We start from the raw sequence: 27,993 nt of genomic DNA on the forward strand, positions 1-27,993 counted from the left end.
GACCGACCTTATATTCAAATGTCATTTTAATTTTGAGAAAATGAATGCAGATTCATGCTCGAGAGGTCAAAATTAGTCAACACGGAAAAAATCATAAAAAGTCGAAATGTTGACTTTTTGGTCAAAGTTTGACTTTGACAAAATGACTACTTTGCCCTTTGACTAAAGTTAGTGGGAAAATCCAAACTTGTGTTGGATAATTCCACTAACAAAATAGTGGGCTAGGTGTTGGCTTATAGTGGAAACATTAAGCCACTTAGATAGTGGATTCTAGGTGTTGGGTATTTATGGATTTGTTTCATGCAAATGTTGCATGGTTTTTTCTATAAAATGGGCTTTCAATTATGGATTAAAGACTTTTGCCATTTTTTGCAAAAAGTTAGTTTTCAAAATTGGGCTGAAAAATTAAAAACTTAACCCAAAAAATCTCCATCTTTTTCCATCTCTTTCTCTCTCTTGGTTTTCTTCATCCATCGGGTCCCACAACCCGGTTCTGAGTCCAGAGGATAGTAGGTCAACTCTAGTGGTGGTCCGGAAGAGTTCAGGTTGAGATTCAGCGAGGAAAAGCGGTTTTCGGGAGTTGTATCCTATTCTATCAATTTACTATTTTTTTCATTTATTTGCATGCTAATTTCCTTTAAATTAAAAGCAATTAGAGTGTAATTAGGTCTTTATTCCACTGCGTATGTCTCGTGTTCCATCAGTGAAGGGCACTTACCCGTAGTTGGATGTCCGCATGACACACGTGGGAGCAAGCCAAAACGAAAGTAAATCGCCAGGATCAATGCACAAATAAATGACTGCAACTCCGTTGCCAAGTAGGTATGAGTTTAGTCTGAGAAAGAGTGCATTGCTCGTAATTGGATGACCGCATGACACACATGGGAGCAAGCCAAAATGAAGGCAAGGCACTTGGATCAGCACAAGGTCAGATAGAAAAAAAAAATATATATATATAATGTCAATATATATGCAAGGATAAAAATCATTTGACACCCCGGTGGAAAAGTTTTCTTTTTGAAATAAATCATGCGATGTCCCGGAATTGAGTAAAGTCCTTTTGAAGGTTAAGCTTGCGATCCCTAGGTCTTAGAAATATTTTAAGAAGAGGTTTGAATAAGACTTAAGGAAATTTTGGTGTATAGGAGTTGAATGAAGTATCCTTGAGAAATCTAGGAAAAGAGATTTGCGGTCGACTTGCTAAAGGAAATCTTTAGCTTATGCTTGAGGACAAGCATTGTTTAAATTTAGAGGTGTGATAACGGGCAGAAATGCACGTTATCATAATGCTAAGTTCTTGAACAATGCTGACTTGCACTGATAAAATATGTTAAATTTCATCCCAAAGCATTAAGTTTACAACATTGCGGTCACATGCGTTCATCGCATAGAAACAGTTGATTTTTGTGTTTTTTTGCAGAATATGCATTGACGCAAGGCGAAAAAAGTGATCACAAGAGATCAACGGACAAGCATAGCATTACCGCAAAGCTTTGCGGTGATTTATGTTTACAAGCATCTGCTCAAGAAGGATTACCGCATAGAGCCAGCGCAACTTGGTGGGCGCATCTGGTGAAAGGCATAATTAATCACGATGGGACAAAAAGTTGATGACGGTCGAATCTAAATTAAGTTGATAGCCACTAATGATAACAACTACATCCAGTTTTTCGGTGACAAATATTTGGTGCATCAGCCAAAGAATTAAAGTCATCCCATCTGTGCAATCATAAGAGAGAAGTCGCCTTTCACTCCAGAAGTCCTATAAATATCAAAGGCATCCTTTAGAAAAGGGGTTCACACATTCATAAGTTCGAACACTTAGAGAATTTTCCCAGTCTTTAGCCTTGTCCATAGTTTTCCTTTTTATTTTAAGGCGAAGCAAGAGAAGAGTCGAGACGCTGGAAGATCGCTCAGGGCAACTCGAGAGAGAACCCTGAGGCGTAAAAGCAGAGAGCGGGCCGACTCTCGCAAGAGGGAGGTTATCGATTTCTTAAACGATCATCCATTCTTTCCTAAACGATCGTGTAGTATTACTATACGATAAGCATCTCCGCTATACGATAGCGAAGTTATTCTCGTGTGCGCTTGTCATCTACACGATTTCTTCTCCTCCGTCTTCTACCAAACTCACCAAAGCCCACTCTCTGGGTTTTTGACACCGAGGAAACCTGGGTCTCCCTATTGGTGGTGTTGTCCCCGACTCCTTGTTTGTGTACGTTCGGATCGTGCAGTAACAGACAAGAGACTCACCGGGGTGCTGGTAGATCGGTGGAGTTCTTTCACTACTGTGGGTTCATATATTCGAAGATCGTCTTCCTCTAGTAATGAACCCCTTCTCTATGCTTTATTGTATACTGAGCATGTTGTTGTTGAATTTAATATGCATAACTGTTAGTATAGAATGTATATCGTTTATGTTCCGATCACTGTGAAATCAGAGCGATCTAAGCCCGCTCATGGAACTCTCGTTTTGAGATCCTTCAATTGGTATCAGAGCTAGGTTTCTGATACTCCGATTTCATTTATTGCAACGAAATAACGTTTACATTCATGGTGGGTGCATTTTTATGCTGTTTTAAATGTTAATACTGTTGTGGATGTGTTAGATTAATCGATTTTTCGGGATGGTATGCCTTGGTCTATTTAAATTCCTTTTACATTTCTGATTGTAGGTAAAGGCCCCTGCGTTTTTTGGCATATATAATCATAATCAAGTATGTATTCAAAGTTTTGAAGTCTTGCATCGTTCGTCGAAGTTCTGGGCAAAGGTTGCGGCTCTTCGAAGAAGGAGACGATCAAGGGTTGATCGCATCGTGCAGAAGAGGTTCTACGTGGTCGTTGTCCATCGCATCGTGAAGATGAAGGAGTATGCGATCGCGGTTGAACGTATCGAGAAGACGATCGGGCACGCGATCATTGAGTATCGTTTAACGAGCGTGCGCTTGACAATCGTTTAGGTCAGCAAGCTTCATCGCTTAGTAACTGACTAAATGATCATTTAGCATCGCAAGGTAAATCGTTTACCTAGTTACACACATCATGTAAACATGAGATGCTCGCATATCGCTTAACGCGCAGGCGTACTAGACGATCGTTTAGGTCAGCAAGCTTCATCGCTTAGTAACTGACTAAATGATCGCTTAGCATCACAAGGTAAATCGTTTACCTGGTTACATGCATCGTATAAATGATTAGACACTCGCGTATCGTTTAAAGCACGCTAGACGATCGTTTAGGATAGCAAGCTTCATCACTTAGTAACTGACTAAACAATCGCTTGGTAACTCACGATAAATCGTTTACCTGTCGTCACGTTACATGATCGCATAGACGATCAGGCTTCGCACCCTCGTCATCGTCTACACGATCATTTACTTCTGCTACTATCGTCTAGTGCATGTTAAATGATCGTCGACCTACTGGAGTTTGCTACACGATGAAGACCTCTTGGCGGTTCAAGACCCGGTTCGCCTGTGAACTGGTTTGCTCGATGAAAAATGTAATAGATAACGTTTTTCATTCCGGATCTTTTTGGTTTAAAGGCTCATCCCGGTCCATTAATCTATTTGTTTAATACATGCGATGTATGTCTTATATGTCATATGGTATGCACATATAATAAATCCCACCTTAGGTTATGAATTGATCATACATCATCTCTTTATTGTAATTGTAAAAATCTAGAGAAGCATGATTTAATTATGTAAGAGCATGCTCATGCATCATTAATATAAGAGTTATATTTATGCATGCATAAAAAGCATTGACATGCATCATCTTTATATTATAATTGTTATAGTATAAGGGTGAATGATAGCATGTTTGCTTGGTTATTACACGTTATATAGTAATGACCGGACATTGCATGAAGCATGACACATAGGTTACTTTATAATTGATATAAATGCCTTGTTATGCATAATATTTTTTAGTTGTTTCTTTTTAAGAGTTAAAGAGAAATTAGAACTAAAAGAAATAAGAAAGACATGCATGCTCACTTAGGTTTAATTCATGTTTTAAAATGTTTAAAACTTGGATCACATAGACCTAAGATCACAGTTCTAATATGATTAGCAGCCCTAAGGCTTTAATCTTTTAATCAGTTTAATAGGATTAAATTGGCTATTAAAAGGTTAAAGTGTAGCAAATCTATCTATAAGGGACCTTTTATCAAAGGTGGGTTCTGTCTAGGCTGGGGTATTTAAGTTGACGGAAACATGACACCTCTACCTGGGAACTTACCTGGAAAGGTGAATTAGATAGATTTGATGCATGCATGCAAGTTAAGGATAGTCCATTAAAGTGTTTAAATGTGACTACTTGAATTTGTTTATATTTCATAAACAAACGTTGTTTATGAGCAAACTTTAAAAAGACCACTTAGACTAAAATCAGTCATCGGATTGTCTACGTTAATGAATCCCTAGGTAGAACTTTCAGTGGGAGGTACTAAGGGCATGAGATGCTTCACTTAAACCTTTCACTTTTCTCCTTAAGTCCACACTGTGAGATCTATCCTTGGCCTCACGGCACCTTTGGCGTGTCCCCCTAACGGATGGTGTTTGGGTAGGTCAATATCAAGGTGGATTGAGAGAATGTTCATAGTAAGTGGGAGCGGGAAGTGTGATAGCATATCCCTCGGTCTCCCTCGTTAGGTTGAATAACGTTACTGTGCATCACCTCGAGGCACCCTGGAAGTGTCCCCCTAAAGGATAGCAGTTTTACGCGTTTCTTTATTCGATCTCCTGTAAGAAGATAAGGTAACTTAGTCTCTTGTCCTAATCTGTCTTTTCTCTACGGTATACGCATTAGGGCGGGACTCTGGCACCAAAAACGAAAGGTTACACTTACACGGAATAGTTAAATGTTAACGATTCTGGACCGAAAAATGGTGGTTGTTAGATTCAGTTCCAAGAGTTGGTTCTGCCTAATGGTTGAGAATGTCTCGTCCCAGTGAAGGGGCAACTGATCACCCCACCAGTGGCATTTGTCCTAACTCACTGGGGCATCATTGCAAAATAGAAGTCTATTACTTAGGGTACTTGAAACTGTTTTGCAAAACAAATTGGTTTAAAAGTGGTTTGGCAAAACTAATCAAGATTTGTTCATATTTTTAGCAACTTTTTCAAATGGCTACAGCCACATTATCTTCGTTAAGCGCCGAAAAATTGACTGGCGACAATTTTTCAACATGGAAACATATGATCACGACAATCCTAATCATCGAGGATCTCATGTTCGCTCTCATGGAGGCTTATCCTCTTATTCAAGCTTCAAATGCCGCTCGAAATGTTCGGGAGGCATACGAGTGATGGACAAGGGCGAATGAGAAGGCCTGAGCCTATATCTTGGCAAGTCTTTCTGACGTCTTGGCCAAGAAGCATGAGCCTATGGTCTCAGCTCGTGAGATCATGGAGTCCCTGCGGGGGATGCTTGGACAACCGTCTGAATAGCTTATGCATGAGGCTCTTAAAAACATATTCAACTCCAAAATGCAAGAAGGCACCTCTGTTCGTGAACATGTGCTAAACATGATGGTCCACTTCAATATGGCAGAGTTGAATGGGTCTACCATCGATGAGGGCAGCCAGGTTAGCATAATCCTGCATTCTTTGCCGGAGAGCTTCATGCACTTTGTTAGCAATGTGATTCTTAACAAAGTGAAATATAACCTTACAACTTACCTCAACGAGTTGCAGACATACCAATCTTTACTGAAAAGTAAGGAAAGGCAGAAGGGTGAGGCAAATGTTGCTTCATCCTCCAGGAAGTTACATAGAGGTTCGACCTTAGGAACAAAGTCTGCACCTTCCTCTTCTAACTCTGCAAAGGGGAAGAAAAAGAAGGGTGGTAAGGGAAAAGGGAAGGCACTTGCTAACCCACCGCCTGTCGCCCCGAGGAGGCGTCCACCAGTTGCTAAAGGAAAGTGTTTACATTGCAATCAAGATGGACATTAGAAGAGGAACTATCCTCGGTATCTTAAGGAGAAGAAAGTAGCCAAGGCTAAGGCCAAGGCGGATAAAGGTAAATGTGATTTACTTGTGCTTGAAACTTATTTAGTGAAGAATGATGATTCTGCCTGGATAATTGATTCAGGCGCCACTAATCATGTTTGTTCTTCTTTTCAGGGGATTAGATCCTAACGACAGTTGGAGGCGGGTGAGATGATGATGCGAGTAGGCATCGGACACGTCATCTCAGCTGTGGCAGTGGGATGGATCCAGTTGACTTTATAGAATAGGTTTTTAAATTTAAATGATGTATATATTGTTCCTGAACTAAAAAGGAACCTTATTTCTGTATATTTCTTTCGAATTAAGTAAAGCGTTTATTCATAAAGATGGTGTCTTTATTTGCAAAGCTAATCTGGAATCAAATTTATATGTGCTAAGGCCATTAGCTATTAATTCCAGAATAGGTTTCTAAATTTAAATGATGTATATATTGTTCCTGAACTAAAAAGGAACCTTATTTCTGTAAAGTGTTTATTACAATGTAAATACACTATTTCTTTCGAATTGAGTAAAGCGTTTATTCATAAAGATGGTGTCTTTATTTGCACAGCTAATTTGGAATCAAATTTATATGTGCTAAGGCCGTTAGCAATTAATTCCCTTCATAATACTGAAATGTTCAGAACTGTCGTAACTCAATTTAAACGTCAATGAATTTCTCCAAAAGAAAATGCCTAACTTTGACATCTATGTTTAGAACACATCAATCTCAATAGGATTGAGAGATTGGTGAAGAATGGATTTCTAAGTGAGTTAGAAGAAAATTCTTTACCTATGTGCGAAGGTAAGATGACTAAATGACTTTTTACTGGAAAAGGTTTTAGAGCCAAAGAGCCTCTTGAGTTAGTACATCCTGACCTTTGTGGTCCTATGAATGTGCGAGTCCGGGGTGGTTATGTTATCAGTTTTACTGATGATTACTTCAGATACGGGTATGTTTATCTTTTGCAATGGAAGTCTGAATCCTTTGAAAAGTTCAAAGAGTTCAAGGCTGAAGTTGAAAACGCATTGGATAAATGGATTAAAACACTTCGATCAGATCGAGATGGAGAGTTTTTGGACTCCACATTCAAGAACTATTTGATAGAACATGGAATCGTTTCCCAACTCTCAGCTCGGGTACACCTTAGCAGAATGGTGTAGCGGAGAGGTGAAACAGGACCTTGTTTGACATGGTTCATTCAATGATGAGTTACGCTTCCTTACCAGACTCGTTTTGGGGTTTCGCAGTGGAGACTACGATGTACATACTCAACTGTGTTCCCTCCAAGAGTGTTTTAAGAACACCTCTGAAGTTGTGGAATGGGCGTAAAGCTAATTTACGTTATTTCCGCATTTGGGGTTTCCCTGCACGTATGCTTGAGGTTAATCCCAAGAAGCTAAAACCACGGTCGAGGTTATGCCTCTTTGTAGGCTACCCCAAAGGTACACGAGAGGATTATTTTTATGATCCGATGGAAAATAGGGTGTTTATTTCAACAAATGCTACTTTCCTGGAGGGGGATCATATGAGGGAGCACAGTCCACGAAGCAAAGTCATGTTACGTGAGCTTTCCAATGAAACTACTGAAACTTCAACAAGAGTTGTTGAAGAGCCTGCTACATCAATAAGAGTTGTTGATGGGAGATCATCCAGTAGGTCAGTTCCACCTCAAGAGTTGAGGAAACCTCGACGTAGTGGGAGGGTTGCGAACCCACCCGTTCGCTATCTGAGTTTCACGAAAATCCTTGCCATGGTAGCAGATGGTGATGTTGAGGATCCGTTGTCTTATAAGAAGGTAATGGAGGATGTTAACCGGGATGAATGGGTCAAGGCCATGGATCTCGAATGGAGTCGATGTACTTCAACTCAGTATGGGGTCTTGTAGATCAGCCTGATGGGGTTCGCCCTATAGGTTGTAAATGGATCTATAAGCGTAAACAGGGTGTTGATGGGAAGGTACAAACCTTCAAGGCTCGGCCTGTGGCAAAAGGTTATACCCAGGTAGAGGGAGTCGACTATGTGGAGACTTTCTCACCTATTGCCATGTTAAAGTCGATCCGCATCCTCATGTCCATTGCAGCTTATTATAATTATGAGATCTAGCAAATCGACGTTAAGACGGCCTTTCTGAATGGCAATCTTGAGAAGACCATTTATATGGTGTAGCCCGAGGGATTCATAGCCCAAGGTCAAGAGCAAAAGGTTTGCCAACTGAATTGGTCCATTTATGGACTGACACAGGCGTCTCGATCTTGGAACATACAATTTGATGTTGCGATCAAGTCGTATGGATTTGACCAAAATGTTGATGAACCTTGTGTCTACAAGAAGATCATTAATGCTTCAGTAGTCTTCTTAGTGTTGTATGTAGACGATATCTTACTCATTGGGAATGATGTAGGTCTACTGACTGCAGTTAAGAACTGGCTAACGACCCAATTCCAAATGAAGGATTTGGGAGAGGCTCAGTTTGTTTTAGGGATTCAGATTTTTCGGGATCGTAAGAAAAAAGTACTGGCACTATTTCAGGCATCGTACATTGTCAAGATGTTGCTCAAGTACTCGATGCAGGACTCCAAGAGGGGCCTACTGCCATTCAAGCATGGAGTCACTTTGTCTAAGGAAATGTGTCCTAAGACGCCTCAAGAGGTTGAGGAGATGAAATGGGTCCCATATGCATCTGTCGTTGGCAGTTTGATGTACGCGATTCTCTGTACTCGTCTAGACATCTACTACGTTGTGGGCATAGTCAGTAGGTATCAGTCTAACCAGGCCAGGGTCACTGGACCGAGTGAAGAACATCCTCAAGTATCTTCGGAGAACGAGGGACTGCATGCTCGTGTATGGTTCTAGGGATTTGATCCTTACGGATACATGGATTCTAACTTTCAGACTGATAAGGACTCTCGCAAGTACACATCAAGGTCAATCTTCACTCTTAATGGAGGAGTTGTAGTATGGCGAAGCACTAAGCAGGGGTGCATCGCCGACTCCACTATGGAGGCGGAGTACAAAGCGGCTTGCGAAGCTGCTAAGGAGGTCGTCTGGCTTAGGAAATTCTTGACAGACCTGGAAGTTGTTCCAGATATGTCTAGACCCATTACCCTCTATTGTGATAATAGTGGGGCAGTGGCAAACTCCAAGGAGCCAAGGAGTCGCCGGCGCGGTAAACATATGGAGCAGAAGTATCATCTGATCCGCGAGATAGTGCATCGAGGGGACGTGATTGTCACGTAGATCGCTTCAGAGCACAATGTTGTTGACCCATTTATGAAGGCTCTCACAGCCACAATGTTTAAGGGTCACCTACAGAGCATGGGTCTATAGGATCGCCTGCGGCTAGACTAGGGCAAGTGGGAGATTTATTATACTGGGGTTTAATGTGCCCTAGTTTATTGTTTTGTACTAATTTTTTTTTTGTGCACCCCACTTCGCTTTAGGACAAGTGGGAGATTATTGGGGTTGATGCCCTAAAGTCTCTGTCCTGTAGTTTTGCTCATTTACTTGCTTTAGTTTCTTTACCACAAACTAAACATTAAATCCCTGGTTATCTATAAATGACTCAAGCATGTATGTGGTGACATACAAGTGGATCATGTCTTGAGTGATAACCAAAATGGTCTGTAGTATATGGATATAGGAGGGAAACGTTATCCTGGTAATGCTACGGATGCAGCCCGCTTTATGAAATGGTCACAAGTGTTGTGACTTGCCACAAATGATCTGATCCTGATCATTTGTGTTGGGGACATGCGAGCGGGGGCGTCCTATACAAAGAGTTTGTATAAGACCTGACCACGAAGTGTTAATGTCTTGTTATATAACACCGTTCATGACAGAGACTTCACTTCACTAGAATGACCATATGTAACATGACCTCAATCCTAAGTGAGTTGGGAACTCCTGCCATTAAGGGCGGTCCTTTGATTTGTATGGGTGCTAGTGGCCAAGTCGTCGATTCAAACCTACCATTTTGGGGAATACGTCTGATTTGGGAGCTGGGAACTCAACTACACAAAATGGAATTCATTCCTTCCCCGAGGCATGGGTAAGTAGATAGATGGCTCTCTTAAGGGCTAATTCCAGGGCTTGAACAATGTGGCGCCACACACTTTCTCCTGGCCCGAGAGGTGTTCACACATAGTTAGACTATGTTGTATTGTTCATTAGAGAAATCAGTGGTACTTAAGGAGTGAGATGTAACTACAGGGGCAAAACGGTAAATTGGCCCAACTGTACTTACAAGCATCTGTGAAGGGTCATCGTACTCATGATTGGTTATATCTAATAGACACAGAAATATATATGTGGTAAGAAGAGTTTCGTTGTTGGTCTTTAGTGGAATCACTGACAGTTAACGAATGGTGAATCTCGTGGCTAAAGAGTTTAGTCAACTATTCACATATCGTTGAGACGATTGATTCGTGCAAAAGAAAGACCGCGCCCAAAAGAAATCGCGAAAGACTGATCGCCGAGAGCCTATACGATAGATTCTCAGTCATCCAAACGATCGTCTAATTCACGCGTTCCCTAAACGATCGTACATTAGTTTCCTAAACGGTCATCCATTTTTTCCTAAACAATCGTGTAGTTTTACTATACGATAAGTGTCTCCGATATACATAGCGAAGTTATTCTTGTGTGCGCTTATCGTCTACACGATTTCTTCTCCTACGTCTTCTACCAAACTCACCAAAGCCTACTCTCTGGGTTTTTGACGCCGAGGATACCTGGGTCTCCCTATTGGTGGTGTTGTCCCCGACTCCTTATTCGTGTATGTTCGGATCGTGCAGTAACAGACGAGAGACTCGTCGAGGTGCTGGTAGATCAGTGGAGTTCTTCCACTGCTATGGGTTCATATATTCGAAGATCGTCTTCCTCTAGTAATGAACCCCTTCTTTATGCTTTATTATATACTGAGCATGCTATTGTTGAATTTAATATGCATAAGGGTTAGTATAGAATGTATATCATTTATATTCCGGTCACTGTGAAATCGGAGCGATCTAAGCCGCTCATGGAACTCTCGTTTTGAGATCCTTCATCCGTGTCCACGGATATAGATAAATAATAACAAGTTAGTCTTTCACGAGTGTATGTAACATCAGCTAGGTTAAATTTGTTTTACTTGGGTTACCTCTACATCCTTAAGTATCAGCGCTCCTCTAATGAATAACCTATTTATGGTCCAATCATTAAACAGAAACCCTCTCGAGCCAATGAGAAGGTATGGCCTTTTGTTCAAGTCCCCGATACATCACTTAAGGGAACACTCATCTACTTACCCTAAAGTCAGGAAGGAGTAAAATCCATCTTATATGATTATGTTCCTAGCTACCCACTTGGTCTTATCCCCAAAATGGTAGGCATATTGAGTCGGCGAACTGGCCACTCTCACTCATACAAATCAAAATACAATCTCTCATGATCAGAAGTTCATAATATACTCAGGAGTAAGACTAAGTTGCCTAAGTCATCCTATTGAAATAGAAACTTAACTAGTCAACAAAGTTACATCTAATGGTTAGTATTTCGTGGTCTGGCCTTGTGCAAACTCATTGCCCAGGATACCCCCACTCGCGTGTCTCCTACACAAATGCGTTAGATCACTGTGTTGTATCAAATACAAAGTTGCTCGTATCCACAATGTTACCAAGATAAGGTACCCAACCTTACCCCTATACTTAGACCCTTTAGGTTGTATCTTGAACATTGTTCCCTATATGTCTCTACATACAGTTCAAGACTCCTAAAACAGCCCAGGATGTTAGTTTTATTGGATTTTAGGATTAATAAGACAAAATTAAATAAAATATCGATAACACTTATTGACAAAAATATTAATAACTATTTATTAATGATGGTCATTTAATTACATTCACTATCTACGAGTTTTACGGCATAAAACCCAACAAACCATCTAAAGTAAGTGTTATTTTGGGCAAATCAAACAAACGTTTAGTTAAAAATCAGTAGCCAAATTTTTCTAAGTTAAATAACCCTAGGTATAATACTCAGTGAGAGGAAAATGGGGTATATGATACTTCATTGTACCTTTTCATGTTTCTCCCTAAAAATTCACACCGTGAGATCTATACTCGACCTTGAGACACCTTTGCTTGTGTCCCTTTACGGATGTTGTTTGTATAGGTCAATATCAAGGTGAATGGAGAGAGTGTTTATAGTAAGTGGGAGCGAGACGTGTGTCAACATATCCCACAGTCTGTCTCATTAGTTTGTAGTAAAGTTTTATGCTCAGCCTCGAGGCACCTTTACTTATGTCCCACGGCCCCTATAGATAGCATTTGCATGATTCTTTAACTCAAACTCCAGAAATGGATAGGATTACTTTAGTTTTTGCCTCAATCGGTTTTTCCTACGGTTGGCTCATTGGGATGGAACTCTAGAATCTAAAATAATGGGTTACACTTACAAGAAATGCTAAGCGAGTTTAACAATTTTTGGACCAAACAATGGTGACTAAAAGTTACAATAACAAGTAGTTGTTCTGTCTATTGGTTGAGATAGTCTCATTTCGGCAAAAGGGCACCTGATCACCCTACGATGACTTTTGTCTTATCTCACTGAAACATCATTGCAAAATAGATGTCACTTAGAGTGCATTATATTATTTTGCTAAATTGGATTTGTTTTTCTAAATGGGGCAATGCAAAGATTACTAATATAAATAATTTGTATGGTTTCAGCAATTTATTAATTATGACTTCTGCGACACTTAATTTGCTTGCCGCCGACAAACTTACGGGCGAAAATTATACAACCTGGAAAAACACAGTCAACACAATTTTAATCAACGATGACCTCCATTTTATCCTTATGGAGGATTGTCCTTCTATTCCTGCTTCAAATGCTACTCAAAATGTTTGAGAAACATACAAGCACTGGACACGGGCAAACGAGAAGGCCCGAGCTTATATCTTGGCAAGCCTTCCAGAAGTCTTGGCCAAGAAGCATGAGCCCATGATCACTGCTCGTGAGATTATAGAGTCCCTACAGAGGATGTTCGAACAACCGTCCGCACATCTCAGGCATGACGCTCTTAAACACATCTTCAATGCCCATATGCAAGAAGGGGCTTCTGTTAGAGAATACGTTTTTAACATGATGGTCCACTTCAACGTGACGGAGATGAATGAGTATGTTATTGATGAAGCCAGTCAGGTTAGCTTCATTTTAGAATCTTTACCTGAAAGTTTCTGATGTGTTGATTTATCATGTGATGAAAGGGTGTGTGGATACAATGATTATGCAAGTTTTCCTAACAAAGCCCAAGTATAAGCCTTCTTAGGGTCCTGGTAAGTCCAGGGTCGAATGCAAGGATTACTCAGACAGATATGTGATAGACTCTATCTATGATCTTATTGCTATTTTAAGTTTAAGAAGCTGGATGATGATTGACTTTGATTTCTTAAGGCGATGGAATTAAATGCAAAGCGATGAAAGAGTGGTGTTGTAACAAATATGCGATAAAAAGTTGAGAAGGGGTTTTGCTAACATTTCTTAAGATATTGTATAAGTCATGAGATCATGCTATACACAAATATTAAGCACTACATTTCTCAATGCATATTGACAAATTTCCTATGTCTAGGATGCATGCGATGTCTTGGGAATGCAGCAGATAGAACTTATTTCTAGGTCTCCTCTACTCTTGCTTATGAGATCTAATCTAACTCTTTCAAGCCTAGATTCTATGTCTTTAGACTACTCTTTCAAGCATTCAAAGTGATGAATGAAGCATACATAAGACAAGATGATCGCATAAAGTGCATAGCTTAAGTCATGCTAGCTAAGTACTTCTCAACCCATTCACAAATTTAGCTACTCATGTATGGCGTGAAAAGAATGAACATAGATTGAAATATAATTTCCATTCTTGTAAAAATGATTAAGTACAAAACAATAGATGATGTAAGTGTTAAGCCAGGTAAGCAGTGTCTTGCTTCCTCTGGCGTTTACACGACTTTTAGCACTCCAATTCTTTTCTAATTTGTAAACTCTTGCTCTCACAAGGGTTAAATGTGGGTTGGTGTCTCTCTTCTGTGTTGTTTTGGCAGTCTCTCGACCTCTCCGAAAAATTACTTCCCCTGGTTTGGTAGCATTGAATGGTATTTATAGACTTCCGGACAAAAATAGTTCCTCATCTCACTAATGATTGCGTGGATGGGCAGCATTAATTTTCATACCCTGTTGCACCGTCTGATGGTCACCAGAGGTTCAATGGATTTGCAACAGTATGTTCTTCAACGGTCGCCAACTGAATTTCTGATTTGACCGCTATCGACTTTACGTCCCATCATGTTTTATCACATTAGACCACCACCTTTATGTAAGGTCATCATGCGATCGTCTTTGAAGTACCATTGAATCGCCAACTTAGGAGATCACCCTATCGCCTTGTTCCTACACAGAAATACAAGATTAACTCAGTCTAACTGCTTTTATGCTATTAGAGTTAGTGATCGCGATTTTGCTATTGGTTTGGCGTGTTCAATCATAATATTGCCTATTTACTATCGCCTTCTCTCATTGTTTTAATAATTTGAGCTTTAATAACTTGTATTTCTATAAGTTATCAGTTTCCTATAGTTTCATAGCAATGTTGTTATGAATAGGATTGACTACAACCTGACCACTTTGCTCAATGAGCTTCAGACTTTTCAGTCCTTGATGAAAAGCAAGGAACAAAAGGAAAAGATAAATGTTGCATCATCCTCAAAAAAGTTCTACAAATGATCATCCTCTAGAACTAAGTATGTGCCTGTAACGCGTTCGGTATGTATGATATTAAATGCTCACAATGATGCGATACTACTACTATTTATGCGTTAATTAGGGATTGCTCAGGTAGTATGCCCAATGTTGTCACAAGTTTCCTTACGATGGAACCAAGTGTAATTCCACTGCAAGTTTCTCGGTGTGATCCGAAGTCGAACACAGGGAAGTGGTGCCGGTTATTGCGGTATGTTCATGGTATATGCGACAAGGTATTTAATTCTTAATAAAAGGTGTGTATAGTATGTAAATTACAGTAAAATAAAGGAAAGCGGTAAAGATGCGATAAGACATAAAAATACAATAAACCTAAGCTAGATGTTACAAGATACAGACTTTATGTGCAAGATACTAGGATTAAGGCTGGCTGTGAAGGTTGTGCAAAGACGTGGGATGCGACGACAAGTCTTGTGAACAGATTAGAAAGAGAAAGATAAGTATTACAAACAACGCAAGTTCTTAATTGAACTGAAAGTACAAATATTGTTCCGCTCTTCTCTCGGCGTACACCTCTTAGTGATCAGCCGCGTTTCCCACATGTCTGTGGTGAAACAGAGTCTAATGTAATGAACTCAAGGTTGCTTCCATGTTTGGAAGTGCTACTCGCTTTAGTTAACGCACTCTTCTGACCTTCTCTCGATAGATCAGAATGACATCTTCACTTCTGCTCTCATAGGTAAAGATGTCGTCTAGCATGCTTTAGCTAAACGTATTTTATAACTTTAATACATATTAAGTTCTTGGTGATTCATATTGCTCATCAAGGGATTAAGAAAACATCATGAAGAAAGTGACTAATGGATGAACGAAAATAGACAGAAAATGGTAAATGAAATCTATTGAAACATTTAATATTTCTACTAAGTGTTTGATACATGATATGTGAATGAAGAGATAAAGAAAATATGGAATACAATGAAAGAGAGATAGAACAGATACAATCCGGTGCCAATGTCTTGGCACAGATTCGATGGAGATTTGCTTGCCGGATCGGATCATTTCGATGGCAGGAAGAGCTTCCCTCTCAGGCTTGCTCCACCGGTAGTAGGGGTCTCTGCACAGAGCTTCGATCGGGTATATGACAGGTCGGATCTGAGATTTACCTCTCGGCCTTATCTCGTTCACTTCCCGGATTTCTTCTCTTCAGCACTCAGCTCAGCATTTTCTCTCTAATATCTTACAGCACTTAGCTCAGTATCCAATAGCATACTTTTCTTAAAAATCATTGGGGTATTTATAGGAGTAGATCCTTTGACTCCAGCCTTATGGTCCCCACGTGATGGTTATGGTAATTCCGCAGATAGAAGGATATTATTCCTTCTGTTATACAATCAAACCATCAATTTTGCACAACCGTTAGTTGTACACGTGTCTCAATCCTCCGCTCTCGCGTTGCTCAGTTGCATCTTTCGATCATGGGTTCGCATGCGGTGTTTGTTTTTATACCGCATGCGGTCGAAGCGTAGCTCTGGACCGACTATCGCATTGCGCCGTTACTTCGATAATCGTTTCTTCATGGTTGATCGACGGGCGCAATGTGACAGAGATGCGTTGATTAGTTTTTCATGAGCCTTGAGCGCAAGCGGTGACTTGGTCTCCTACAAAACAGAGTAAAGTTTTCTTGTCCTCCATCTTTTTGGCGTTAGTGGGTGTAATTGCAAACATTTATAATTATTGTCATACTAGGTTAATTTTCATACAATTGGCGCATAATTACTAACTTTTGGCCGCAATATCTATATAAGGTGGCATAAATAACTTGTATTTCTACAAGTTATCACACCCCCAAATTTAGTTATATGCTTGTCTTCAAGTACATCTTCTACTAAGGTAATCATGCTCCATTTCTATCCTATATTTCTGCGATGATTTGTTGCTCCGAATGTTACACTTAGGCACATTACTTGACATCGCACTTTCCTTCTATCCTTGCTAATTCTTAGCAAGCCTTACTTTATTCTTCGATGTAATAAAATTCTGCTCAAAGACATTTTTCGAGTTTTCAAAATAGAAAGTTTATCTCTTCTTTATCAAAACAACTTAATGTATCTATATGCGGTGAGCAACACTTTACGTCATTTATTCACTTAGAGAAAGTTGGTCATGGTTACACTCTTCGTTTTGGCTTGTCCCCACGGGTGTCATGCGAACATCCAACTACGGTAGTGTGCCAGTTCTAAATTTAACTCATGATAATTAGAGGAGTTTTCCCTTGCATTCTTTTTTTTTCTTTTTTGTTTATGCAACGTCGTTCTTTGAAACCCACCTTCGTTTTGGCTTGCTCCTATGGGTGTCATACGAACATCCAACTACGAGCAGGCTCCTTTCACAATTCAACTCTTATCAGGTTGGGAACAGTTTTGAAATTTTTCCTTGTGCTGACATTGGAGTTTTGTAATTTTTTTTTTTTTTTTTTTTTGGTAATGAACGCATTTTCTTGAAGATCGCATATTCTTGATCTTATCTGCTTAGACCTTCCCCACCCCCAAATTTAAAGATGAGCAAGGTTCTCATTGCATTGTTTGGATGGACTAGACAAACACTTAGAATAAAAATTTCAAAAAGAATGTTTAAGCAGAACTTTCAAAGATAAAAGGTAAAGTACTGCTAAACTAAGAATTAACTAAGCATTAGTCAGAATTTACAAAGTATGGGAAATGTTTCTAAGTATAAACATATTATACATCATAGCACCGCAATGAATAACGCAAAAGTAAAGGATTAAGAACATCGCAAATATTGTCAAAGGATGATAAAAGAAAAAAAGGCAAAGGCAAAAAGGAGTGAATATATACTCATTTGTATTGAATATTAACAAAGTATGCAAATAATGAACAATTAATGCAATACACAATTGTTGCCTGTACAAAGAATCAAAGAATGGAGATGTCATCTTTTTTAATTTGATTCAGATGGGTGCATGCTAAAATTAATACCGCACTTCTATTAACGCAAATACATTTTTGTTGAGGACAGGCAACAATGCATGCACTCCCGCAACACACCCCTTAATTCAATGCATTTCTAGAGGATCGGGCGCACGGTATTTCTACTAGCACATCACTACCTCAACATAGTGCCTTTTCACTAAGGACGAGCAAAGAACACATACATGCGCAACACACCCCTCAACACAATGCATTTGGGTGTAATGGATACAAGGTGTCTCTTGTTAACACACAGTGCACCCATCATCGCGTTACATACCAATTTTTCTTTTTAATTCATCAAAACGCAAGTCAAAAAGACTTTACGGTGTCTAATGTTGCATCCAATCATTCACAGAAATTAAAGAACAGCACTACTAATGTATACAAATTAAAGGAATTAAACATGACATGAAAAATTAGATTGAAAAGAATTACAGAAAGCATTAAATGCTACTTCTATAAAACAGTAAATTACATGATTTAGAAAGCAGTAAAAGAAAACTGTAAAGAAAGCAAGTAAACATAGATAGGGATGCTGATTGAAAGAAGTTCTCAGAATTACTGCAATCTCATCCTCTGTAAGTGATTAATCCTACTTGCCCACCCAATGTCCTCAGCCACATTGTTCACCTCCTTGCCTCATCCTGCAGTGTATACGGGAAGAAAGCTGATCTACTTCTTTCAGAAATCACACCAATTATAGGGAATGTGTTGCACCTTGCATCCTCCACAACCATAGATCTTGAAGTTTCGGTGCTTAATCTAGTCCTGATGTGCTCCTGCGCGAAAAATACACCTGATCTCTAGGTCAGCTTAGAATTTCTCGATCGCTCCAGTACTCATAAGCCGTCAGACTGCTCTTCGCGATAAACAGCTAGTACAAAGAGATCTGTCCTGCAAATACCACAAACACACTCAAACATTAAACCGTTAACCAGTTTTCCCGGCAATGGTGCCATAAACTTGTAACGCGTTCAGTATGTATGATATTAAATGCTCACAATGATGCGATACTACTACTATTTATGCATTAATTAGGGATTGCTCAGGTAGTATGCCCTGTGTTGTCACAAGTTTCCTTACAATGGAACCAAGTGTAATTCCATCGCAAATTTCTCAGTGTGATCCGAGGTTAAACACGGGGAAGTGGTGCCGGTTATTGCGGTATGTTCATGGTATATGCGAATAGGTTTTTAATTCTTTATAAAAGGTGTGTACAGTATGTAAATTGCAGTAAAATAAAGGAAAGCGGTAAAGATGCGATAAGACATAAAAATACAATAAACCTAAGCTAGATGTTACAAGATACAGGCTTTATATGCAAGATACTAGGATTAAGACTGGCTGTGAAAGTTGTGCAAAGACGTGGGATGCAACGACAAGCCTTGTGAACAGATTAGAAAGAGAAAGATAAGTAAACAACGCAAGTTCTTAATTGAATTGAAAGTACAAATACTGTTCCGCTCTTCTCTTGGCGTATACCTCTTAGTGATCGACCGCGTTTCCCACATGTCTGTGGTGAAACAGAGTCTAATGTAATGAACGCAAGGTTGCTTCCATGTCTGGAAGTACTACTCACTTTAGTTAACACACTCTTCTGACCTTCTCTCGATAGATCAGAATGACATCTTCACTTCTGCTCTCACAGGTGAAGATGCCGTCTAGCATGCTTTAGCTAAACATATTTTATAACTTTAATACATATTAAGTTCTTGGTGATTCATATTTCTCATCAAGGGATTAAGAAAACATCATGAAGAGAGTGATTAATGGGTGAACGGAAATAGACAGAAAATGGTAAACGAAATCTATCGAAACATTTAATATTTCTACTAAGTGTTTGATACATGATATGTGAATGAAGAGATAAAGAAAATATGGAATACAATGAAAGAGAGATAGAAAAAATACAATCCACTACCAATGTCTTGGCATAGATTCGATGGAGATCTGCTTGCCGGATCGGATGGTTTCGATGGCAGGAAGAGCTTCCCTCTCAGGCTTGCTCCACCGGTAGTAGGGGTCTCTGCACAGAGCTTCGATCAGGTATATGACAGGTCAGATCTGAGATTTACCTCTCGGCCTTATCTCGTTCTCTTCCCGAATTTCTTCTCTTTAGCACCCAGCTCAGCCTTTTCTCCCTAAAATCTTACAGCACTTAGCCCAGTATCCAATAGCATACTTTTATCTGAAATCACTAGGGTATTTATAGAAACAGATCCTTTGACTCCGGCCTTGTGGTCCCCACGTGATGGTTATGGTAATTCCGCAGATGGAAGGATATTATTCCTTCTGTTATGCAATCAGACCATCAATTCTGCACAACCGTTAGTTGTTCACGTGTCTCAATCCTCCACTCTCGCGTTGCTCAGTTGCATCTTTCGATCATGGGTTCGCATGCGGTGTTTGTTTTTATTACCGCATACGGTCGAAGCGTAGCTCTGGACCGACTGTGTCATTGTGTCGTTACTTCAATAATCGTCTCTTCATGGTTGATCGACGGGCGCAATGTGACAGAGATGCGTTGATTAGTTTCTCATGAGCCTTGAGCGCAAGCGGTGACTTGGTCTCCTACAAAACTGAGTAAAGTTTGGCTTGTCCTCCATCTTTTTTGCATTAGTGGGTGTAATTGCAAACATTTTGCACAACCATTAGTTGTATACGTGTCTCAATCCTCCACTCTCGCGTTGCTCAGTTGCATCTTTCGATCATGGGTTCGCATGCGGTGTTTGTTTTTATTACCGCATGCGTTCGAAGCGTAGCTCTGGACCGACTGTCACATTGTGTCGTTACTTCGATAATCGTCTCTTCATGGTTGATCGACGGGCGCAATGTGACAGAGATGCATTGATTAGTTTCTCATGAGCCTTGAGCGCAAGCGGTGACTTGGTCTCCTACAAAACAGAGTAAAGTTTGGCTTGTCCTCCATCTTTTTTGCATTAGTGAGTGTAATTGCAAATATTTATAATTATTGTCATACTAGGTTAATTTTCATACAATTGGCGCATAATTACTAACTTTTGGCCGCAATATCTATATAAGGTGGTATAAATAACTTGTATTTCTACAAGTTATCAGTGCCTTCTTCTTCCGTCACCAAAAAGTTGAAGAAGAAGAAAGGTGAAAAGGGGAAAGTTAACCCACCAGCTGCTGTCCAAAAGGGCAAGAAGGACAAGGCTGCAAAGGGAATCTGTTTCCATTGCAACCACGAGGGACATTGGAAGAGAAACTATCCCAAATACTTGGTAGAAAAGAAGAAGGTCAAGCAAGGTAAATATTATTTACTTGTATTGGAAACCTGTTTAATGGAGAATAATGATTCTGCTTGGATAATTGATTCAGGCGCTACTAACCATATTTGTTCTTCATTTCAGGGAATTAGTTCCTAACAGCAACTGGAAACTAGAGAGATGATGATTCATGTTGGAACTGGGCACATCGTCCCAGTTATGGCAATGGGAGGGCTTAGGCTCTGCTTAAAGAAATCTTATATTTTATTAGATAATATATATGTAGTTCCAGGTTTGAAAATAAACTTGATTTTTGTGAAACATCTTCTTGAATAATATTATTTTCTTAATTCTCAAGTAAAGAAAGTGTTTATTTACAAGAATGGAGTATTGGTTTATTGTGCTAATCTTGAAGATAATTTGTATGTGCTAAGACCGTTAGCAACTAAAGTCTCCTTAATACTGAAATTTTTAAAACTTTGGTAACTCAAAATAAAATACTTAAATTCCTCCTAAAGAAAATGCCTGTCTTTGGCACCTAAGATTTGGACACATCAATCTCAATAAGATTGAGAGATTGGTCAAGAATGGACTTCTAAGTGAGTTAGAAAAAAATTCTTTACTAACGTGTGAGTCATACCTTGAAGGCAAAATGACTAAAAGATCTTTTACTAGAAAAGATCATAGGGCTAAAGAACCCTTAGAGCTTTTACATTCAGACCTCCGTGGTCCAATGAATGTTAAAGCAAGAGAAGGGTTTGAATATTTCATCACTTTTACTGATGATTATTCAAGATATGGGTATGTTTATTTAATGCAACAGAAATCTAAAACTTTTGAAAAGTTCAAAGAGTTTAAGGCTGAAGTTGAAAATGCATTAAATAAAACAATTAAAACATTTTGATTTGATTGAGGTGGAGAGTTTTTAGATCTTACATTCTATAACTATTTGATAGAAAATGAAATTGTAACTCAACTCTCAGCACTTGGTACACCTCGGCAGAATGGTGTATCAGAAAGGAAAAATAGAACCATGTTGGACATGATTCGGTTTATGATGAATTATGCACCCTTACTGGAATCTTTTTGGGGTTATGCAGTATAGACTGCAGCATATATTTTGAACTGTGTTCTATCCAAGAGTGTTACCAGAACACCTTTAGAATTATGGAATGGTCGTAAAGGTAGTCTACGCCATTTCAAGATTTGTGATTGCCCAGTAGATGTGTTTGAGAAAAATCCTAAGAAACTGGAACCTCGTTCAAAATTGTGCCTATTTGTAGGCTACCCTAAAGGAACGAGAGGTGGTTACTTTTACGATCCTAAAGAAAATAAAGTATTCATGTCGATCAATGCTACATTTCTAGAAGAGGACCACATTAGGGAGCATAAGCCTCGCAGTAAGATTGTGTTGAATGAACTTTCTAAAGAAACTGTTGAACCTTCAACAAGGGTTGTTGAAGAACCCAACACCTCAATAAGAGTTGTTGAAATTGGTTAATCTAGTAGGTCATGTCCACCTCAAGTGTTGAGGGAATCTTGACGTAGTGAGAGGGTTGCGAACTCACCTGTCCGTTACATAGGTTTAACGAAAATTTGATAGATAATATATGAAATCACGGAAGCTAACATAATCATTAAGCACTCTAATTACATTAATTTGAGTAACAATCATGCTAAGAAACCAAAGTTTCAAATAAAAGAGTTTCAGTTTTACAACCTTTGTAGAATTCCACTAATTCCTTGCAAGCTTCATGAAATTGACCTTCAATTTCTTCAGCAGACCACCAAGAGTATCTTCTCTACTAATCTCATCCTTGGATTGAGTAGTGGAACTCCAAATTGAGAGGAAAATTTAAGTGGTTTGGAGAGGGTTTTAGAGTGAAGAAACTTTCAGCAGAATTTTCTCAAAAACATATTGCATCATTTCAACCTCAAAAAATTGAAGTATTTATTCAACTAAAACATACAAGCACTAAGTCATTCAGCCATTTGACACTTCAAATGGCACTAATAAACTGGGCTAGATGTTTAATTTATGGAAAAATCCACCCAAACTCAAAATTTGGGATAATTCCACTAAAAATATTAATTTCCAATTAATTATATTTAATTCAAAACTAAATTAAACATAATTTAAATTCAATTTTTGAAAATTGAATTTCTTTTAAATTTAAAATTAATTTAATTAATAATAATTTAATATCAAATATTAAATTAATAAAATACCTAATTCAAACATGAATCCATATCCATGTAATTAATATTTAAATCATTATTCAAATATACTAAACTCTACAAATACGTTTAATTTCAAAAAAAAATTAAAAATTTAATTATATCGAAAATAATTATCCAAACCCTGAAATTGAATTTGAATATTTCAAATTCACTCAATATTCTAATCCAATGTTTGATCTTTTACAAGCTAGTAGAGGGACCTTATGAACCTATAGATCATGAGATCCAACAATTTGAGATTAATTGACCAACTCGTTAAACCGAATTAATCAATATTCGTTAATTACTGAGACATACCACTATAACTCAGTAGTTGCACTCTCCTCACTGTAGATATATTTCTGTCCACTTGATTTAACCATAATCTGTAAGTTGATCCTTCACAAGTCGTTCGTATTTACAACTAGGTCAAAATTACCGTTTTACTCCTTTAAATACATCTTACTCCTTAAGTCTTCGTTGATCCTCTATCAAATAATTGGTTTATAGTCTAACTAATAAATCATATCCCTCTCTGTCATGGGAGGCCGGGACCCATTTGTTCAAGTCCAGGAATCAGTACTTAAATGAACAACCTATATGCTAACCCTAAGACGGGTAGGAGTGAATTCCTTCTAGCATGACTATGTCTTCAACTATCTATCTGGTTTTTGTTGAGGTTGATGCCCTAAACTTTCATTGTGTCCTGTAGTTTGTAAACATTGTATTGAACAAACGCTTGTGATGTAATAACATATGATATTTTTCTTCACTTTTGTCTATGAAACATTAGATGTTTTAATTGCTTTACCACAAACCAATAAACTAAGATCTCTGGTTGTCATTGTAACTTAAGCATGTATGTGGAGACATACAGGTGGATCATGCCTTAAACCAAAATGGTCTGTAGTATATGAATATATGAGGGAAACCTTATCCTGATAAAGCTACAGATACGGCCCTCTTTGTAGAATAGTTACAAGTGTTATGACTTGCTACAAATGGTCTGATCCTAATTATTCATGCGGAGACATGCAAGCGGGGGCGTCCTATACAAAGGAGTTGTATAAGACTGGACCACGAAGTTTTATAGTCTCGTTATATAATGTCGTCATGACAGAGACTTTACTTCACTAGGATGACCATAGGTAACATGACCTTAATCTTTAGTGAGTTAGGAACTTCTACCTTTGAGGGCGATCCTTTGATTTGCATGGGTGCGAGTGGCCAGATCGCCGACTCAAACCCACCACTTTGAGGGTTCGTCTGATTTGGGAGCTGGGAACTCAGCTACACAAGATGGAATTCAGTTCTTCCCCAAAGTAGGGGTAAGTAGATAGATTGCTCCCTTAAGGGTTGATTCCAGAGGCTTGAATGATGTGGCGCCACACACCTTCTCATGGCTCGAGAGGTGTCCACACATAGTAGGACTATGTTGTATTGTTCATTAGAGGGATCAATGGTACTTAAGAAGTTAGATGTAAGTACAGGGGCAGAATGTTAAATTGGCCCAACTGTACTTACGAGCATCTGTGAAGGGTTATCGTATTGTTGATTGGTTATATCCGATGGAAACAGAAATATATCTGTGGTGAAAAGAGTGCAACTGTAGTCTTTAATGGAATACTTGGCAGTTAACAGATGGTAGATCTCGTGGCTAAAGATTTTAAGCAGCTATTCACGTACCATTGGAGCTTCGAGCCATAGGTCCATAAGGTCCCCTTGGTAGCTGAATGGATTCAAGTTGAGAATTAGTTTTTGGGTCAATTTGAAGTATTCAAATTGACAAGAGGGAGTTCGATTATATATGATATGATTCAACTGGTCAATTATATATGATATGGTTGACATGATGTATGAGATACATTAATTAGAGGAAAATGATATAAATATGATTTATATCTAGTGGAGGAGAAAAGGACTATGGTTTATATGTTGCAGATGAGGTGATATTAAACCATCGGTTATAAATATAATATGATTATATTTATTTTTTTAATTAGACAATTATAAGATAATTGTTGGTGGTTTTTTCTCTGTACCCGAATGAGATAGTGGGAGGTTGCAATTAGTTTTCGTAACTAAAGGATAAAATGAAAATAGTTTTCATTTTGCAAAGAGATCAGATAATCACTCACCGAATTAGTACATTACCCATCACCTAGCAAACGAGAGCATACACAATAGCTCAAAGTTTACTAAACAATCATGTACACTTGCGCTTTTCCTAAACGATCGCATAGTCTTACCTAAATGATCGTGTAGCTTTTCTAAGCGATCGCGCGTCCGAGAATTTTACTAAACGATTGTCTAAATAATCAAGCCCCTTTTACTACACGATCGTGCACTTTTTACTAAACGATCAAGCACCCTTCTATACGATAGACTTCAGATATCTCCCACTTGCTTGGTCGTGATAAACGATCATTCCTTCCTCTTTCCCTTTACCAAATCCAACAGAGCCCACACCTTCTGGATTCTCACTCCAAGAATATCGAGGTTTTCGAGTGGTTGTGTCCTCCATTGTTGCCTTATTCGTGAGGAGTCTGTTCGGTGGTAGACGACAGCGTGATTTGGTGGACAATAGTCTTAAAGATCTTATTGACATCAAGATTTATGGATTGACGAAAGCGAGAGTTCAAAGCGAAGAAAATTTCTTCAACTGGTATGTCTCTCGTCCCTTTGTTGTTTAAGGTTCAAAGCATGCCGTAATTTGTTGTTAAATGCATAGCTTGTATGTTTGATTGTGAATGCGATATTTCTATCACAATGAGTTTTGAACGATCTTGCTTCCACTCAGAGGTGCTCTTTGATAAGAGTTCCTTTAGTTTTACCCCCAAAATGGGAGGCTTACTGAGTAGTGATGTTGAACTACTCTCACCTATGTAGATCAAAGGATAATCCAAAATAAATAGGATTTCATAGTTAGCTCAGGATTAAAATCAAGTTACCTTAGGTCATCAATTTGAAATAGTCAGCATTAAAAGTAAACAGTTGTTATAAAGAAAAGTGACTATTTCGTGGTCTAGTCTTATGCAAACGTCTTTTGCATAAGATACCTCCACTCACATGTCCTTACATGAACGATTTCTGGATCACATTGTTTGTATCAATATACAATGTGGGTCACATCCATAGTGTTCCCAAGATGAGGTACCCAATCTCATCCATATACTTATAGACCTTTTTAGCTATAAACTAAAACTTGATCCTCTTTTATGTCTCTACATAAAGTTAAATTATTCATATTATATGCATGGGTTCGTTTATTGGATTCTATAAAAAAAAATGCAATTTCAATAACACTTCTATTGAATAAAATTTCAATAATACTTTTATTGCGAAATAATATAATATGTTTAAACAATACGAACTGCGAGTTTTAGGACATTCCCAACAATCTCCCACTTGGACTAAAACTCCAGTGGGATTTAAATATATACAAGTATAAGATGTTGAGAAAGAGAGAGAGAGAAACACAATAAACTAGCGCATCTACGTACCCTTGACATCCTCCCACTTTCCCTAGATGTATGAAGCTCGTAGTCCTAGCCTACTAGGTGACCCTCGAATACTTTAGCCGTGAGGGCCTTCATAAATGGATTAGCAAGATTATCTTCATAGGTTATTTTCGTGACTATCACGTCTCCTCGGTGTACTATCTCCCTGATGAGATGATACTTTCGCTCGATGTGTTTTTTGTGTTTATGGCTTCTAGGTACCTTTGAGTTGGCAATTGCTCCACTGTTATCATAATATAGGGTGATCGGCAGATGCATATTTAGAACAACTTCCAAACCAGTTAGGAATTTTCTGAGTCATATTGCTTTCTTAGTTGCTTCACATGCAGCTATGTATTTAGCTTCCTTTGTAAAGTCAGCAATGTAACTCTATTTGATGCTCCTTCACACTATAGATCCTTTGTTGAAAGTCAATATTGATCCTGAAGTAGATTTCCTAGAATCTACATCAGTTTAAAAATCAGAATCAGTGTATCCAGTAAGAATCAAATCCTTAGGATCATACACGAGCATATAGTCCCTCGTTCTCCGAAGATACTTGAGAATGTTCTTAACAGCAGTCCAATAGCTATGTCCAAGGTTAGACTGAAACCTGCTGACTATTCCGACTACAAAACATATGTCGAGACGTGTACTTAACATAGCGTACATCAAGCTCCCGACTATTGATGCATAAGGAATCATTTTCATTTTCTCAACTTCTTGAGGTGTCTTAGGGCACTGTTCCTTAGACAAATGAATTTCGTGTTTAAAAGGCAACATACCCTTTTTGGAATTTGCATATTATATCTCGACAATATTTTGTCAATATAAAATACTTGAGATAGTGCTAGCATTATGTTATTGCAATTTTGAACTATTTGAATTCCAAGAACATACTGAGCATCTCCTATATCTTTCATTTGAATTTGTGATGTTAACCATCTCTTGACGTCAGTAAGGAATCCTATCTCATTTCCAATGAGTAGGATATCATCAACATAAAGTACCAGAAAAGCTACAGATTTGTTGATTATCTTCTTGTAAACACAAGGTTCATCAACGTTTTGTTCAAAGCCATAAGATTTGGTCGCAGTGTCAAATTTCATATTCCAGGATTAAGATGCTTGTTTTAGCCTATAAATAGATCTCTTAAGCTTACAAACTTTTTGCTCCTGACCCGTTCGATAAACTCTTCTGGTTGAGACATATAAATACTTTCATCAAGATGACCATTCAAAAAGGTTGCCTTGACATCCATTTTCCATATTTCATAATCATAGAAAGCAGCAATGGATAAAAGTATTCTAATAGATT

Source organism: Benincasa hispida, chromosome 9 (assembly GCF_027475165.1).
Source record: "Benincasa hispida cultivar pf3 chromosome 9, pf3_genome.v1.1, whole genome shotgun sequence".
Lineage (NCBI taxonomy): Eukaryota > Viridiplantae > Streptophyta > Magnoliopsida > Cucurbitales > Cucurbitaceae > Benincasa > Benincasa hispida.